Source organism: Nycticebus coucang, chromosome 16, assembly GCF_027406575.1.
Source record: "Nycticebus coucang isolate mNycCou1 chromosome 16, mNycCou1.pri, whole genome shotgun sequence".
In the NCBI taxonomy this organism is placed as follows: domain Eukaryota; kingdom Metazoa; phylum Chordata; class Mammalia; order Primates; family Lorisidae; genus Nycticebus; species Nycticebus coucang.
Genome location: NC_069795.1, coordinates 42,669,327 through 42,688,676, shown reverse-complemented (window position 1 = coordinate 42,688,676; position 19,350 = coordinate 42,669,327). Strand labels below are relative to the sequence as shown.

Genomic DNA, 19,350 nt, shown 5'->3' with positions numbered 1-19,350 from the left:
TAGAGAAAACTATACTATAGTACTCAGGATGTGGTGGAACCAAATTACAGTTTTCTAATTGAGAATGTCATCTTGGTTGGTCTATAATAACGGAGTTCTGGAGTAAAGTGGCAGTCTCTCTTTTTAGTAGACACCTCCTGTCTGCTGTCGGAACACATCAATTGTATCTTCATCCTCCATTTCTAACTGTGCAGGTGTGTCTATTTCATTGATTGGCTGCCCATCAAATCAGAATCTGATCTGCCTCATTGACAAACCCTGTCATTTACAATAGGCTTTCATTAGTTTACTAAGTGGTGTATGCCTGTTAATCTTAAACTGCCCCACAGAACCATCCTGTCTCGCCACCTTTAAATTTATGTGATCGTTGTTCTCAGTCTTGACTCCTTCCTTGTCACCCTTGGTAGAGTGTGGTGTCACAGCCCACAGCAACCTCCTATTCTTGGGCTCAAGAGATCCTCTTGCTTCAGCCTCCCAAGTAGCTGGGACTACAGGCGCCACGTCTCTATACTCTTTTGCCTCTGGTTCTCGATGAACTGCATTCCATGGGCTTCTGCTGGTCCTCCCTGGGGGAGAAGAGGCCTAAGGGCTTAGATCTTAGATAGGCCAAGGTCTCACAAGGCAGATAGAAGTGGGCAAAGGAGGCAGGGGAAGCTTAATTCTGGCTAATAGGATTTTAAGTATTCTGAATACTAAGAAATGACAAATATTTGAAGTGCTGGATAAGCCAATTAACCTGATTTAATTGTTCCATAATGTAAGCATGTATCAAAATATTATATCATGCCAAACTATATATGTACACACACACATATGATTATTTTCCAATTAAAATAATGTTAAAAATTCCTTACCAAACTATGAATTCCCTTGAAATACCTCAAAAATAGAAAATCTCAGCAAATCTCTAAATTTAAATAGAAATAAAAAGAGCCAAATGAAAAATATTGAATAAAAAATACAATAATAAATAAAATTTGCTGCCTGTGTTCAGCAGCCGATTATAGGAGACAGAAGTTAAAAATCAGTGACTGTAACAACAGATGAATAAAATGTACCCTATTTGAAAATCAGATAAAATAGACTTCAAAAAAAGAATGAACGAGGCTCAGGGACCTATTAGACAATAATAACAAATATTAAAGACTCATATCATTAGATTCCCAGAAGACAAAAAAGGCAATGAAGATGAAAAAGTACTTGAAGAAAGAATGTCTGAAAACTTTACACATTTGTCTGATAAACACGACTCCACAGCTCAAAACAGAACAAACAAAAAAAAAAATCCACACTATAAATAAGTGAAGATGAAACCCTAAGAAATGTTTAAGCCATGCAGGTGTGGCAGGAAGAGAGAAACAGAGGAAGGGGAACCGTGGAAAGCAGACAGGAAGAAAAAAGGCAAACAAAACACTGGCATATTAATAACCACCTTTGACTCCCTCCCAGCCACTGACAGAAACACTAGATATGAAAGTTAGCAAAAGTAAACGCTGAACAACATTCAAAAAAGAGGATCTAATTGACATACGTAAAAGAGTTCACTGTTAGGCCATCACTTGAGCCTGGAATTTAGAGCCTGAAGTCAGCTATGATGATGCCACTGCATCCAGCCTATGTGGCAGAGTGAGGTTTCACCTAAAAACAAAACAAAACAAAGAGTTGACCCCTAGATTGCAAAATGCATGTGTTTGTGTGTGTGTGGGTGGGTGTGTACACAAATACATGTATGTATAGATTTCAAGTACCCATGGAACATAACCTAGGCCATAAAACAAACCCCAAGAAATTTTTAAAAATTACATTATTTCATGTAAGTGTTTTCTCTAACACAGAAGTTAGCAACAGAAAGAAACCTGTAAAAATCTTTAAACACATAAAATTTCAAACAACACACTTCTTTTTTTTTTTGTAGAGACAGAGTTTCACTTTTTATCGCCCTCGGTAGAATGCTGTGGCATCACACAGCTCACAGAAACCTCCAACTCCTGGGCTTAGGCAATTCTCCTGCCTCAGCCTCCCGAGTAGCTGGGACTACAGGCGCCCGCCACAATGCCCGGCTATTTTTTTGTTGCAGTTTAGCCGGGGCCGGGTTTGAACCCGCCACCCTCGGTATATGGGGCCAGCGCCCTGCTCACTGAGCCACAGGCGCCGCCCAAACAACACACTTCTAAATACTCCATCAGTCAAAGGAAAATTTAAAAACACAGAAAAACTAATGGAAACAAAAATAAAATTTACCAAGACAAATATGATGTAATCAAGGCAGTGCTGAGAAGAAAACTTACAGGGTTAAATTCTTACATTAGAAATGAAAAACTTTTTTCGCACCTCAAGAAAAAGAAGAAAAAGAAGAGCGAAATAAATTCAAGTCACCAGAAGGAAGGAAACCCCAAAGAGCTGTGAGGGGCCTAAGGCAATACTATGTGACTCCCCCAAGACAAAGGAGACAAAGGATCGGGTTAGCTCCACTCCCAAAGTTTGTGCCAAAGGACCCTAACTTCCTGGGCAAGCTATGGAATTTGCCCACCCCCTCAACCACATAGAAAAGGGGTCTCCTACTGCTCCCTGGGTGCAGATGTCACCTTTGTACTGCCCAACCAGGTGACCCTCCCCTTTCAATAAACTTGACCTGACCATCTCAGCTCTGGTCTCATTTCTGGGAGTCACCACTTAACACCAGTTACACCTTCAAGAGCAAAAACAAATGAAATTTAAAATAGTCAAACAATAGAGAAAACCAATAAAACAAAAAGCTGATTCTTTAAAATAACCAGTAACATCGGTAAATCTAGCAAGACTAGCAAAAATAAACAGTAAGAAAGTACGAATCTCCAGTATCAGGAATAAAACATGGGGTATCACAACAGGTCTTGTCATTAAAAATAAAAGGGAATACTATGAACAACTTTACACTAATTTAAACAACTTAGAAGAAGTGGAAACAAATACCTAGCAATGAAATGGAAAGACTATTGATACACGGAAGAAATTGGATGAAGCTTCAGAGAAATATGCTGAGCAAAAAGTCAATCCTGGAAGGTTACATACTCTGGAGCTAACTTGTAGCTTTGTAAAATGTTTTCAAAATGATGAAATTTAAAAACAGAGGACTCATTAGTGTTCACCAGGTATGAGGCCCGGTCTTGACAAGAGCAACAAGAGGAATTGTCTAGGTGAAGGAGCAATTCATTTTCTAGACTGTGATAGATACATGAATCTACACATGTGAAATAATAGATATAACTAAATACACACACAAATGAGTAAATTTGGGAAAATCATTGAATTGCATCAGTGCCAATAACATGTTGTGATATTATATATTATAGTTTAAAAATGTTAGCATTGGAGGCTGGGTGCGGTGGCTCACGTCTGTAATCTTAGCACTCTGGGAAGCTGAGGCAGGTGGATTGTCTGAGCTCAGGAGTTCTAGACCACACTGAGCTCAAGTTCTAGACCAGCTTAAGGAAGAGCAAAAACCCATCTCTAAAAATAGCCAGATGTTGTGGCAGGTGCCTGTAGTCGCAGCTTTCAGGAGATGGGGGCAAGAAGATTGCTTGAGCCTAACAGTTTAAGGTTGCTGTGAGCTATGAAAGTGGAACTCTGTCTCAAACAAACAAATAAAAACGTTACCATTGGAGGAAACTAAGGAAAGTGCACACAGAATCTCTCAGTATTTTGTATAATAGCAGATAAATCTATAATTTTCTCAAAATTTTTATTTAAAAATGTACAGTTGCTGAGATTTATAGATAGCCATTATCTTAGAGGTGACATTTTTCATCCTGATGAAAATCACTTTCATCCCGATGAAAATCACTCAGGACATTAAGTGGCATTTTCTAAGTTTTAAATAAATGTTTATTACTGCTTCATTTTTCCACTTTTCTATTCCATGACACATGTCATTCAAACTTAGTATTTCAGAATATTAAAGAACCCATCTACAGTTTTATAACATCCCTTTAAAAAAAATCAAGGAATTTGTCCACAATTGCTTTGACCTTTCAAAATAGTCTTTCATCAGGAAATGAGAAAATGTTGGGAAGTTTGTTAACTGAGGTGGCTGCTCAATAGGAGCTTGAATAACTTAGGCAGGTGATGGTGAAGCTGAGAAAAAAGGAAATGCAGATTTATCCCCATCTTGTAAATTTAGAATTTAGTTGGCTACCAAATGTCTCTTTCTCCCCCTTCTCCCTAGACTCCGGAATCTGTGCTGACTGAGCCCATCTGCAAAGACACAACCACCAGATGGCCATTGTGAACTGCTGGGGAGGCCCCATGGCAGTGAGAACTAGTTCCAGAAAAGAAATCTCTTTGGGACACAATGAATGCAGGCCTAATTTATATTTTAGGGCTTTAGAAGGAGATTAGGGTCAATAGTGGCATGATTTTAGACTGTAATTGGGAAGGCTTTTTTTGTCTTCATGCCAGTGAAGCTGAATTATAAGTTTGGAGAGCTCCCGAAGTGTGAAAATATGCCCTCAATGAAAGGGAGGCTGAATAATTGCACGGCTGTGCAGATTACAAACAGTATGTAAAAGGATTGTGGTTAAAGAGCTTCATCAAAGCAACGTCCTCTGCAATTGATTATTGTTACAGGGATTATGACTTTAGGAGGGATATAAACAGCAGGGGATGAAGCAATGTCCTCCCCCCCCCGCCCGCCTTTTTTTAATGCCAAAGCATTTGAACAATGGTTAACAAGGGATTAGAAATAAAAAAAAATATTGTGGCCTTGTTTCATTCACACTGGTGTCAAGGTTGAACAGACATGGTTCATGAACTTGGGAAGCATTAATGCACTTGTCATGCGACATCCACAGACTTCATGTGTCTGCAGTCCTGGCAAATACCATGATGATAAAAATTAGTTCTGGTCTAAGATAATCAGTAAATCAGATACAGATATTCATCTGGCATTTCAGACTTGGATCTTAATCCTTCCTCATCTTTTCTTTATTAGATTTACTTATTTTGTTGAAAATCCTTTCCCCTGGGAGATATCTTATAAACACTGATGAAGGATTCTGGAACAATCAACTAAAGCTCAATCAACACCAGTCTAAATGAAAAATGCAATTAATGTTTATCATATTTTTCCATGCTTGGTGATTCGAATTACCGCTCAACTACATTCTGCTATCCCAGTTGCCTCAGTCAAATTGTGAATGAATCTGTGGTGACCATCAATTAATTAATTATTCATTAATCGAACAACAATATGTTGACAACCTATATGTGCCGGCTGCAAAGGGATGCAAAGCTGCCTATTTCTTACTTATAGGCATCTCACTCTCTAAGGTTGGACAGAAGTCTTAAAACTTACCATACAAAGTGCTAAGTGAAATGACCAAAGTATGTTCAGGATATTAAGATACCACGAGTAAGGATGATCAAAGCTACCTTTATGGGCCTGCCTAGATTTCCAGGTGCCTTTGCTGAGGTATATAGTTTAAGTAGTAAAGAGGGTGGAAAGGCATTCCAAAGAGGGGGCAGATGATAAGCAAAGGCAGGAAAATGAAAAACAGCATAGTGCATGCAGGAAGATGTGTGCGTTTTGATGTTAGCGAGTGAAGTTGGAATGAGGAGAAATGAAGCTTCAGTTGTGGGCAGAGTAGATTATAAAGGCCTAGTTTATCAAATATTCATTATATTCAACATACACAAATATATATATATATATAGAGAGAGAGAGAGAGAGAGAGAGAGACAGAGTCTCACTATGTCACCCTCAGTAGAGTGCTGTAGTGTCACAGCTCACAGCAACTTCCAACTCTTGGGCTTCAGTGATTCTCTTGCCTCAGCCTCCCAAGTAGCTGGAACTACAGACACCTGCCACAATGCCTGGCTATCTTCTTGTTGCAGTTGTCATTGTTGTTTAGCTGGCCGAGGGCGGGCTCGAACCCGCCAGCCTTGGTGCATGTGGCTGGCACAACCACTGTGCTATAGGCGCTGAGCCCAAATATTCATTATATTGAAGGGAAACTATTAAAATATTTTGGAAATTACGGCTGCAACATTAGATTCCCATTTACGTTAGAGTTCTCTAGTAGGTTTTGGGTAAAAGATTTGAGAATAATGATATTGAAGGCAGCAATCCAGGTACAACGTGTTTCAGCATTTTAGTTAAAAGAGGATGCTACCTAAAATAGAATACTGGAAGTCAGCATGCCAGTGACCCACAATGAGTCACACTCTTGGTTTTTTCCTCCTTTGAGCACACTCTAAATAGAACAAATTAAGCAGAACAATGTCAAGGTGCTGAGTGGTCATTCCCTTGACTTGTTGTCAGAGGTCCTACAACAAGCCTTGTGTGTCATGGAACTGCAAATGTCCTCTAGGACATGGGAGTACTTTGTAGCTGACAGCCATCAAGACAACAAGGACCTCAGACATAAAATCGCAAGGCCAACAACCTTGTAAGCTTGGAAGAGGACCCTGAGGGCTGAAGCCTGGTCAGCCCTTTGATTGCAGCCTTGTGAGAGCATGAGAGGCAGAGGACCTGGTGAAGCTGTGCCTGGGCTCCTGACCTTACTAAAAGCTGTGCCTGGGCTCCTGACCTCCTGAGATAATAAATGTGTGTGTGGCATTTTTTTATTATCATTAAATGAATGTCAATTTGTTATATAGCAGTAGAAAAGTAATACAGATAGATCGGAAGCAATGGATCCAGCAAAGCTTTTGGAAGTAAACTTTTCCAGACGTTGTGATTGATTAGATGTGTTGAAAGAGTGAGGCAGAGGAGACAGAGTCCATGGAGCTGTTCATGCACATCTGGCATCTCTTAGGCTCTCACCTCCTCAGGGTCAAGGTTGGTCAATTGGACTTCCCATGACTCTGTCTGAGAGTTTTTGGTTATTTTTTTTTCCAGGCTGGGGGAGCACACTTAGCTGGTATATAGGGATAGGCTAAAGTTCTAGAGAATATGAGTCTGGAAGCTGGCCTCCCCAAAATAATGGAGGGAGATCAGGTAGAAAAATGCTCAGAGTTATGTTGGTTAGAACAACTGTGAGTTATGTCCTTTATTATCTCTCAGACTTCTTCAGTGGGATAAAGCTCATGGAGACACAGTTCTAGTCACCCACACAGTAACTTGCTCAATAACTCACACCCTACTATAGTTGTCACGTCCCCACTCTTCTCTTGGTATGTTCTCAAATAGACAGCTTTTTAAATGTTTGCTTCCAGGCAACTCAAACTAGGATGTGTAACTTCCAGATTTCAAGTTTTAATCATAAAAAATTTCCTTATTATTTTGTAGGATAAACATGATAAAATACTGGCAGTTCAATATGGGCAAAGCTGGGTTGGATAACAGAGGAAAGGAAGCATGGCCCAAGTAATTAAAACAGAAAATAGAAATGAAAGCAGGCTTGGGAGGGAAGGCTGAGTCGAGTCTTAGGTAGACTGATGATTTTGGTGACTTCGGGGCTTTCAGTCGAACAACTCCAAAGGACTCTATTTATCAGAATCATAACAGGAAGTAGATGATATATGTAAGTTTTACTAAAAACAATTCAAGGGAAGAAGTGTTTCCAGAGAATTAGCAGAGTTAAGGGAGCCAGAAGTGGGTGATGAAGGTATGTAGCAGTGCTACTGGCTTCTGAGTAGAGGTTTATCCAAGTTCACAGTCATCCTTGGGAAAAGAATTTCTGGATACATCACCTGAGCCAAGTAAGCAACAGCTTTTTATTGAAAGTGAAAGAACACTCCTGGGAGAGAGAACAGGCAGGCTTTTGAAAAGAGCAGCTGCACTGGGAGGAAGTGGTTTTTGATATTTTATAGTTTTAGTCATTGAGGGGAGGATTATTCCAGACCAGGGGTTGGGTTTTTCGAAAATTTATGTCATAATTTCTAGAACTGGGTTCCTTCCCTTCCTATTTGCAGAACTGTGATGGTGATTTCAAACATGGAGAAATTTTAAAATGCAATGCAAAAGATACTGTAATTCACCAAAGTTCAAGAAAGGTGACAGAGAGAGCTGACAACACAGTGGGACATAACTTGCCTGCAGTTATGCCTGCAGTCAGCTTCTGCTTGAGGGTTGTTTAACAGTGACCCCCAGTCTGCAAGCCCCTGCATCCGGTCTCAGGCCTGTCTCTTAGTCTCCTACTCTAAGAACAGGCAACCTGTTTTCATCTCTGGGTTTGGATGGGCAAGGGAAGGAACGTTGTTTCCAGACTTGGGTGAGAGCTGGTGTCATGAAAGAGGATTGAACAGAGGGAAGACATAGTCACAGGGAAATGCAGTCCCTGCTGGAATCCTAGCAAGGCGGGCAACAGATCATATAAATGCCTCTCCTTTTGACCTCAAATATTCTATTCTATTAACTAAACCCAATGGGAGGGTTTAGAAGACAGGGAAACCCAGGGAGGTAATGGAATGTATGCAATTTATACAAGGTATTCTTCCCTTCCCTGGGCATAAATAGGACTATAGAGAGTCAGAAAATAGTACTAGGTGGATGGGGACAAATGGACAACAACAATTTGTGAAACTTTGTCTGAGATTTCTCATCTAATGGCATAATTGGAAAACCATTTGCATGGGTGGATAAAATTCCCCAATGAACGACTTCCAGTTAGAACATAGAAAGTTTTGAAAGATCTTCAGTCCTGTTGTATTAGTTATTTCTTGCTCTACCACAAATTACTGCTAGCTTTGGCAGCTTAAAACATTTATATCTCAAACACTTTCTGAAGGTCAGAAATCCAAGAGTGGTTTAGCTCCGTAGTTCTGGCTGTGGGCATCTCATGAGTTTGCAGAAGAAACTGTCACCTGGGTCTGCAGTCTTTTGCTATGGCTCCAGTGGCAGAGGCTCCTCAACCCATGGCTATTTATTGAAGTACTCACCATATGGACCTCTCTATAAGCTGCTTGAGTGTTCCTCCAACATGACAACTGATTCTCACACAGCCAGTAATCTAACAGGAGATAATCCAGAGAGGTTGTTCCCCACAAGATGGAAGCTGCAATCTTTGCATAACCTAATCACATAAAGGATATTCCATCACTTTTTGCCATATTTCATTCACCAGAAGTATATCCATAAATCTAACTGATACTTAATTGGATGAAAATAAATTTTTACCTCTTGAAGAGAAGAGTTTTAAAGAATTTGTGAACATATTTAAAAAACCACAAAACATCCTGAAAAAATGGAGAAAACCCCGATGCTTTCCTTTAAATTCACTAGAGAGTTGTAAACATAGTGAAATCTAAGGGAACAGAGTTCCAAAGGGATGATGTCATCTCAAATGACAGAGGGTAGAAGGATGCTTCCGTATCTAAAGTCAATTGATAAATCTGGGGTGGGAATGATGCTGCCATTTTGTTCTTACACAGTTTCTCATTTTTCCTTAAATTGATGATCAGTCAATTAGACAGCCCTTCATTATGTCTCTTCAATGAATCAAGTCTAGGAGCAGCTGTCTAATTTCAAGGCCTTAGTTTAGCCATTTTCTGATTTCTTTCTAGTATTTGAAATACTTTAGCAGCCAGTGGGACCTCTTCTACTATTAGTATGCCATCCAAGTTCAACACCAGTGAAAGTTTCAAGCATTGGATTCTGACAGTCTGCCAGAGGCTGTCATATTCCATAAACTTCCAATGCTGTAATTTTCATCACTAGCATAGTATCACCCAAGATGGTCATGAACACAGTTGCTCATGTCCTCAGTCATCTCACCTGACAATGGACCTGGACAAGGACTGGTGCTCACTGTTGGAAGGGGAATCTAGAATGCATGATAGAGAAGAGGGGTGAATGAGTATCTGCTAAGGCTTCAAGATCAACAACAGCAATAGATCTTGAAGAAGCTATACCAAAAAGTTGCTAATGTCTCACAGAAGTACCTTTTTACTTTTCCTTGTTCTTTGTTTTTTTTTGTTTTTTCCTTTTTTAGAGAGAGGGTCTCACTCTGTCACCCAAAGCTGAAATGCAGTGGCATAATCATAATTCACTATAGCCTCAAATTCCTGAACTCAAGCAATTCTTCTACCCCAGTAGCTGGAATGACAGGTGGAAACCCCTGCATCCAGCACAGAGGTATGGGAATTTCACCAGACTGCCGAGAGTAGCCTAACCCTGTGTTACAGTCCTACCTGGAGGTGATTCTCATCTCACAACTGACTGAAGCAGGATACAAAACCTTAGCAATGCAGCCTTGGGTTGAGACAAATCTGAAGGTTCGTTTTATCTCCACATAAAATGAGCTGATGTCCTGGTTGCTACCCCATTGTAGGCTAGCCTCTCCCTCTGCCCATCTCTCCAGAGTGCTTCCCAATAAACCTTCTGCAACTATGTCTCAGTATCTTGTTTCTAGAGGTTGTAATCTAAGATAGAGTATTTGAAAAAAATGAGAAGGAAAACAATTATTATTAATTAGAAAATATATGTGCATTTTAAAAAACATGGAAAAATTCAAGCCTTTGTCATCTGTCAAGTTTTCACTTTGGAGAAATCTGAATAATTGAAGTGTCACTGCATGTATTCCTCAACCATTTCTTCATCTTAAATGGGTGATAAACACTTTTTTGTTAATTGTTATTGGAAATAGATTTTGATTTAAAAATAAGCCCATCTTTAGTTTTGTTTTGTATCCAATTATTCTTTTCAAATGCTTTCCAGATGATTAACAGTGTTTTCAGGCCCATGACAGACACTTTGCTTTGTGTAGGCACAAAGAGTCAACAACTTTTTTTATTTTTATTTTTATTTTTATTTTATTTTATTTTATTTTTTATTGTTGGGGATTCATTGAGGGTACAATAAGCCAGGTTACACTGATTGCAATTGTTAGGTAAAGTCCCTCTTGCAGTCATGTCTTGCCCCCATAAAGTGTGACACACACCAAGGCCCCACACACCTCCCTCCATCCCTCTTTCTGCTTCCCCCCCATAACCTTAATTGTCATTAATTGTCCTCATATCAAAATTGAGTACATAGGATTCATGCTTCTCCATTCTTGTGATGCTTTACTAAGAATAATGTCTTCCACTTCCATCCAGGTTAATACGAAGGATGTAAAGTCTCCATTTTTTTTTTTTTAATAGCTGAATAGTAATAGTATTCCATGGTATACATATACCACAGCTTGTTAATCCATTCCTGGGTTGGTAGGCATTTAGGCTGTTTCCACATTTTGGAGATTGTAAATTGAGCTGCAATAAACAGTCTAGTACAAGTGTCCTCATGATAAAAGGATTTTTTTCCTTCTGGGTAGATGCCCAGTAATGGGATTGCAGGATCAAATGGGAGGTCTAGGTTGAGCACTTTGAGGTTTCTCCATACTTCCTTCCGGAAAGGTTGTACTAGTTTGCAGTCCCACCAGCAGTGTAAAAGTGTTCCCTTCTCTCCACATTCACGCCAGCATCTGCAGTTTTGAGATTTTTGTGATGTAGGCCATTCTAACTGGGGTTAGATGATATCTCAGGATGGTTTTGATTTGCATTTCTCTAATATATAGAGATGATGAACATTTTTTCATGTGTTTGTTAGCCATTCGTCTGTCATCTTTAGAGAAAGTTCTATTCATGTCTCTTGCCCATTGATATATGGGATTGTTGGCTTTTTTCATGTGGATTAATTTGAGTTCTCTATAGATCCTAGTTATCAAGCTTTTGTCTGATTGAAAATATGCAAATCTCCTTTCCCATTGTGTAGGTTGTCTCTTTGCTTTGGTTATTGTCTCCTTAGCTGTACAGAAGCTTTTCAGTTTAATGAAGTCCCATTTGTTTATTTTTGTTGTTGTTGCAATTGCCATGGCAGTCTTCAGAGTCAACAAATTTTCATAGACCCATAGAACAGTTCTGGTGGCAGCATTCTCTGGCAACGGGATCTTCCTGAATCCTAAAATTCCTTCCATCTCTGAGTCATTCATTTATGCAGAGACTTTTAGTGACTTTTATCCTTCAACTTCCTTTTTGAGACCTTTATTTTCCAGCTTCATTCCACAATCATTGAGTCTCTATTTGAGTCTTGCTCAATTAAAATGTCTCAATTTGAATTGAGATTCTACTTGAGTCTTGATCAATTCAAATATCTTTAAATTTCACTATAATATGTCATTTTTCTTTTTCTTCTTTTGTAAATCTATGTAATTTGGTGCTCAAAAAAATCCTTTTAAACTGAATTTTTACATCTTTTTCAAATTTAGGATTTTTAAAAGACATTTTATTTGGAGCATTTCTCCCTTATCCATTTATTCATTTATTTACTTTTTACTTTCTTCTTTTTTATTTGGGCACTATGAAAAGAATGTTGGTAGTTATATACTCTTTTCATTTAGGTAGCTTTCCCTGTCCCCCCACCCCCCACCCAGTTCCATAAGATGGTTAATGAGTTTGTTGATGTGCTCGCTCTGTTTTTTGAACGTAGGCATCTAGTGAGATAAATTTCCCTCTTGAGACTGCTTTTGCTGTATCCTACAGATTTTGGTAACTTGTGTCTTCATTGTTGTTATGTTTCAAGAATTTATTAATTTCCTCTTTTTCTCTTTCTGAACCTAACTTTCATTTAGCATAAAGTTGTTTAATTTGCATGTCTTTGGGAATGAATATTTTTGTTGGAGTTGAGTTCTCTTTTATTGCCTTGTAGTCTGAGAAGATACAAGGTATAATTTCTATTCTTTTAATTTTGCTGAGGTTTTATTTGTATCCTAGGATGTGGTCTATTTTGGAGTATGTATTATGAGCTGATGAGAGAAATATGTATTCCTTAGCTTTGGGATAGTGTGTTCTGTATATGTCTATTAATCCCATTTGTTCTGGGGTTACATTCAAGTCCTTTGTATCTTTGTTTAGTTTCTGTTTAGAGCATCTGTCCAGTTCTGTAAGAGGGGTGTAGAAATCCCCACCTATAATGGCATTGTGGGATTTCATATTGCTCAGACCCATCAAGGTCTGTTTCATAAATCTGGGAGCATTTCAGTTGGGTGCATAAATATTTAAAATTGAAATGTCTTCTTACTGTTTTATTCCTTTGACCAGTATGAAGTGTCTATATTTGTCTTTCTTAACTTTAGTTCCTTTAAATCCACTGTATGTCAAAGTAAGATTGCAACCTCTCCTTTTTCTGATTTCCATTTTCTTGAAATACTGTTTTCCGTTCCTTTCCAATCTATTCTTGATTTGTCCTTCAAGGGTAGATGTGTCTCCTGGAGACAGCATATGAATGGCTCGTGCTTTTTTACCCAATCAGCCAGCTCATGACTCTTTAATGATGCATTCAATCCATTGGCATTTATTGAGAGAAATGATACATGTAGTGGATTTCTAGTTATCTTATTTTATGAAAGTCTGTTGTGTGGTTTTATCTTTTGTGCCATTGTGGAAGCTAAGTTTTCACCTTTAGCTTCTGGGTGTTTTCTTTGCTGACAGTCCATTGTGATGGTCAGTGTTGAGAATAGGTCTAAGTATTTCCTGTAGAGCTAGTCTTTTTTTTTTTATTGTTGGGGTTTCATTGAGGGTACAATAAGCCAGGTTACACTGATTGATAGAGCTAGTCTTGTTGTATCAAATTTCTTCAGTGTTTGTATATAGACAAAAGATTTGATTTCACCATCATTTTTGAAGCTTAGTTTAGCAGGATATAGAATCTGGGCTGAAAATTGTTTTGTTTAAGACTGTGGAAGGTGGATGACCATTCTCTTGTGGCTTGGAAAGTGTCAGTTGAAAAGTCTGCTGTCATCCTAATGGCTCTGCCTCTATAGGTCAGTTGGTGCTTACACTTGGCTGCTTGCAGAATTTTTTTCTTTCATCTTGACTTTGGACAGGTTAATTACAATGTTTCTTGGAGAAGCTATGTTTATGTTGAAATGACCCAGGTTTTGATATCCATCTGGAAGAAGTATGTTGGGATCTTTAGTAAAACTTGGGAAGTTTTCATTTGTGATAGTCTCCAGTAGTGCTTCCATTCCTTTGGGACAATCTTCTTCCTCTTTAGGGATTCTTATTATTCATATGTTTGAATGCTTCATGGAGTCTCATAGTTCTCTAAATGAATGTTCTGCTTTCTCTCTCTTCTTTTCTGCCTCTTTGACTACCTGGGTTAACTCAAAAACTTTATCCTCTAGCTCTGAGGTTCTTTCTTCTCTCTGATTTAACCTCTTTTTGATACATCCCACTGAATCTTTATATTCTCTGATTATTTATTTCATTTCCTTAAGCTCTACCATATCCTTTCTACATTTTACATAGCTCTCGTCTGACTTTTGGTTCAGTCTTTCCATTTTCTTGTCCATTCCTTTTATTGTTTTTATTGTCCATATTTAAATCCCCTTTCTGTTAAAATCATTAATTCTATATAGGTGGAGTCTTCTGCAGTAGCTGCCTTATGGTCCCTTTGGGGAGTTGCTCTGTTTTGGTTTGTCATGTTGCCCAAATTTTTCTGTTGGTTCCTCCTCATGAGTTCTTTCTTCTTGTTCACCTCCTTGTCCTTCTTTTTCCTCCTTTGTTTCAAAGCATCATGAGCAAAGCCAAATTCTTTCTTTTATTAGGAATATATATGTTGCAATATGTCACCTGGATACCAAATGGTGCTGTGGTATTTTTTAGGGATGAAGAACATGGCTGGCAATCTCTGTGGTTCTTATTCTTCATTTAGTTGCCCATAGTGATCACATGATTATTTCCTCAGCATTCAGACCCCTCCAGGTTGGGATCCCAAAGCTTGCCAGAATCCTTTAGGGGCAGGTCTCACAGTGCCCCCCACAGTCACAAGTTCCTGTGGGGTGTGGGACTCCCTCAGGTTGTCCCAAGAGTGGAGTTCTGATCCAGGAAGGCATAATTAAGATGGTCATGCTTTAGGCCTCTGCTAAGACCTTCTCATAACCTTCCCACAATGGCAGCCCCCTGGCCACCAAGACCTTCCCACTAAGGTTGACTTGCCAATTACCAATCCAATGGCAAATCCACTCCAAGCAGTATTCAACTGTGGTTGCTGTACACTGAGTCCACCCATTCCTTCAAACATTCCACTCAATGTGCAGCTTTCCCCAAACACCAAAATCTCTGGAAAGGCTTCCTCCCATTGCAGACCTCTATGATGGGGCCAGCTGATCCCAGTACTTGCAATTACTCACCTAATGAGTCAGATTTCCAACTCTTTGGATTATATGTTTTATCCTGCCCATGACCTCCATGCTGTGCTCCCTGAGCTACAATTATGGATAAAGTCCCTGCACCAGGTATGGTGGGGTTCTCTCTTTTCCCCCAGTCTTTCTAGGATTGCTCAGTTGAACAATCCTTTTGGTTTTCTTTATACTATTTTTCTTGATTTATATTTTTGAGATTCATTTTTCTTTCTCTGATTATATTTAATATACTGGTAGTTTGTGCTCTAGGGTTCTTTATTTTTTGTCCGCTATATAATGATCATTTTATTGTTTTTCTCTTCAGATGTAAAAAGCTATAACAGTGTTTTCTTTGGGTGGGAAATATACAGAAAATATGATCATGAAATTTTTGATACATACTTATTAAATTGGTAGAAATAAATAAAAGAAAGATACCTGTTATTACTACTGCTGTCAATAAAGTACCGGAGTTTAAAGTGTATGGCCAGTGTAATAAGATGTGACACAATATTACACATATGTGTGACACAATACTACACACACACACACACACACGGTGCTCATAAAGTTTGTGTGCAATTTAATACGTTTAATGATTTTATATTGCTCATGAACTTTATGGACAGCCTGTATATATATGTAGGGTGTACATATATAGGAAAAACTGTTATTATAGAAGATAGTATCATCTACTTATAAAACTCAAAAAAATTAACAAATACACTCATATTACTAGTACAAAAATACATCCAGGGATCATACTATTGTGTAATAGTCCTGCATTGTGTCTGTACCACATGACTTTAGTGTTATTTATTCATGTAGCTCTTCTCTACATTAGCCAAAACTAGAAGATAAGACAAAAAATAGGAAATTTATAATAATAAGCATATATAAAGAATGTAGGAATTTACATAATGAAAAGAACAAGAACTTGGTAAAACACACACTCTTTCAAAAGATCTATAAGGTATTTGAAATCAATACAGAAATTTTCATAGAGAAGATGACTTAACTATTGTGCAAGGAGGTCATGAATATATAACACTAAAGTCATGTGGCACAGATACAATACTGGATTTATTGGAGGAAACATCACAGCAGAGTAGTAGAGAGCAAGCACATAATAATAAACAACTTTCATTATTCCATGGCTTAGGTTTGGTTTATAGATGGTCTCTGTACACAATGGTGAGGAGGAGCCTGCCTCTGCCAGTGGGTTCAATATGCAACTAAGAGCACTCCAAGAGCAAAAACAAGCTCTGCACTCAAACTTCATTACATACCTCTCTCTATATAACATTACATATCCTGAGAAGAACAGGGAACATGTACATTTTTCTAAATAACAAGAAATGTATCAGGAGATCTTCCAGCCAAGGAGCAATCCAAGGAACTATGCATATGGTTGACTGAGGTCTGCACACAGGGGTCATGGGAATAGCCTTGCATACCAAGAATACTGACATCAGCCAAGGCTGAGCCAATTCTTTGATAAGCTACTGATAGAGAAAAGAAAAGGAGTCTCTAGGGCCATCCAGCATCACTTTTCATTAACAATGTAAAAATGTATATTCTTCCAATTAATCTAAAATATTAATGTAATCCCAAATAAAATTCCAGCAGGTTATTTTGATAGATTCAATAACTTATAAAATTTATATAGGACTACCTATTTTTTTCTTAAAGATATGGATCCTAGATCTACATGATATAAAAATGTCCTCTGGAAATATATAACAAAATAATTTGGCACTGAGGTTGCAACAGCATGGTCTGTGGAACATACTAAATCAGAGTTTCTCAACCTCAGAACTATTGGCATTTCGAGCCAGATAATTTATTGTTATGTGTGTATGTGTGTGTGGGGGGGAGGAGGTGGCTGTTCTGTGCACTGTAAGTGATTTGGGACTCTACCTCCTAGATTCTAGGTAATATCCCTGTCCCTATTCCCCCATTTCCCAGTTTTGACCAGAAAAAAACTCTCCAGATACTTTGAAATGCATTCTGGGTTGCAAAATGGTCCCTGGTTGAGAACCATTGGACTGGAAATGCTAAAAAATAAAGCCATATATTATGAAAGAACCTGTTTTTGAAAGAATTGGCACTGCTAATCAGAGGTAAAAAAAAAAAAAGATATATTGATAGCATTAAGAAAACTGGCTCACATATAGAGAAAAATAAGTCTGGATAGTGTAGTGGACTGAATAATAGCTCACCCAAAGATATCCTCATGCTAATCTCTGGAATTTGTGAATGTTCTCATACATGGCAATAGTGGACTTTGCAGATGTGGGATTTTCAGATAAGAAGATTCTACTGGATTATCTGAATCAGTCTGATATAATTATAACATCCTTATAAAAGAAAAAAATGATGATCAGATGGAATCAGAGAGATTGGAAGATGCTATGCTTTTGCCTTAGACAATGAAAAATGGAGCTATGAAACAATGTAGAATGCAGCTTTGCAAGCTGGAAAAGGCAAGGAAATAAATCCTCCTCTGGAGCCTTGAGTGGAAGCATGGCCCTGTTAACACCTTGGTTTTGGCTTACTGAAACTGTTTCAGATTTCTGCTCTACAAAACTATAAGAGAATAAATTTGTACTGTCTTAAGTCACTAAATTTTTGGTAATTTGTTATAGCAGTATCAGGAAACGTATACCTCTACCTACCTCTAACCATATATAATGGTAAATGCCAAAAGGATTGAGACATGTACATAAAACAATAAATGAAATGAAGCTAGTAGCAGATATTTTTAGAAAATAGATCTTTGACCTTGGGCTGGGAAATGAATTTTTAACCAAGACCCCTAAAGCATACAAATATGCTTAACAACACCTGACTAGTATTGAATATACATTTGATAGAAGAACTATTTACAAAATCTGGGTAGAGTCGAAGAAGTTAAAATAGGCTATTCTGGCATATTGGCTATTTATGTTCGCTATACTTAAAGAACAGCAGGTATAGGAAGATCACCTTGATATTCAGGCTGTTTCTTAAAAGAAGAAGATAAATTCCTCCTGGGTAAGATACCCCCACCTTCCCACCTTACTAGAAGAAAGCTGTTAACCTCATCTTCAAGGATAGGAAGTTAAGACTAGGAGAATACTGTAAAGACTTTGTGAGAATAACTCTTATCTCTTAAGCCTCCTGACATAGTCTAATCACGTTTTCACAGTTTGTCTAATTCAGTATATAATAACTCATTAACTGCTTCTTTGGTCTTCATTTCTTTATGAGGGCTCCTGTGCAATGGAAATCTTATATTATGCTTTTCCCTTGGTAATAGGTGTTATGCCAGTTTAATGTGTCAACATAGCCAGGAACCTAAGATGGTGGACGTGGAGATTTTCTGTCCCTATAGAGTTAGGGACAAAAGTTAATAAAGCAGTAGGGCTAGAAATAGTTGGTACCGCATTTCACCCACAGGTCTGACCAAGCCAGAGGAAGGAGGACTCATCAAGGAGCTGCTCAGAACTGCAGCTCTGACCTGGTAGAGGGATGCAGCTACTACAAATCATGGTTTTAATTCCTTCATCTCTCTTTCCTCCTATTTCATACTTGTGCTTTGTGTTGTCTGAACATACCTGGAAACTAGAAGGCTGCAGCCGCTGGCTGAGGCATCCCACAAAGGCCAGCTTCATGGGTCACAGATCAGGTGGAGGAAATTGACAGCTGATCTGCAGGGTCATGAACAGAACATTCTGCACAACTGAGATTATTATATTTGCATTTCAATAAGTATACCTTGGAAAGATAATAGATAGGTAGAAGATGTTGAAAAAAATTATTTCAAAGCCAAAAATTAGTTAAGTAATAACATCAGTAGAAATGGAAGAATAAGGAGACCTCTAAAGTCTCTCATTCATAAAAGCAGCAACACTGCTAAAAATGATCAAAGTTAGATTTTTCATAACTTTAACCAAAAGCTTGGAACAATCTAGAGAGCATTTTTTGACGAATGACTAAACAGTAGAGGGAACAACGAGCTTGGCATTTTACTTTGTGTACTCTCCTCTCCTTGAAAAAAAAAAAAATCAATAGTTTCACAATGTTAGTAATCATGAAAACCAGTTGCTAAGCAGCCACTGAAAAGGGAAAAAGAAATCTGAAAGTCCCCCCAAAAAACCATCCTCAGAGAATTATCATTTGGGATCTAGATGGCAGTTCTCTGAAATCCCCACAAGCAGGGCTTGTCTTTATTTAACTTGATCAGAACTCACACAGTATGAAAAGCTTTCTCCCTGATGTATTTGTA

The 19,350-nt window shown here is 38.3% G+C and overlaps 1 pseudogene; it reads right to left on the bottom strand.

Annotated features, from left to right (window-relative positions):
- Positions 1-123: 123 nt before the first annotated feature.
- LOC128567408 (small ubiquitin-related modifier 2-like) lies at positions 124-18,736 on the bottom strand (annotated as a pseudogene).
- Between the last annotated feature and the right edge of the window lie 614 nt (positions 18,737-19,350).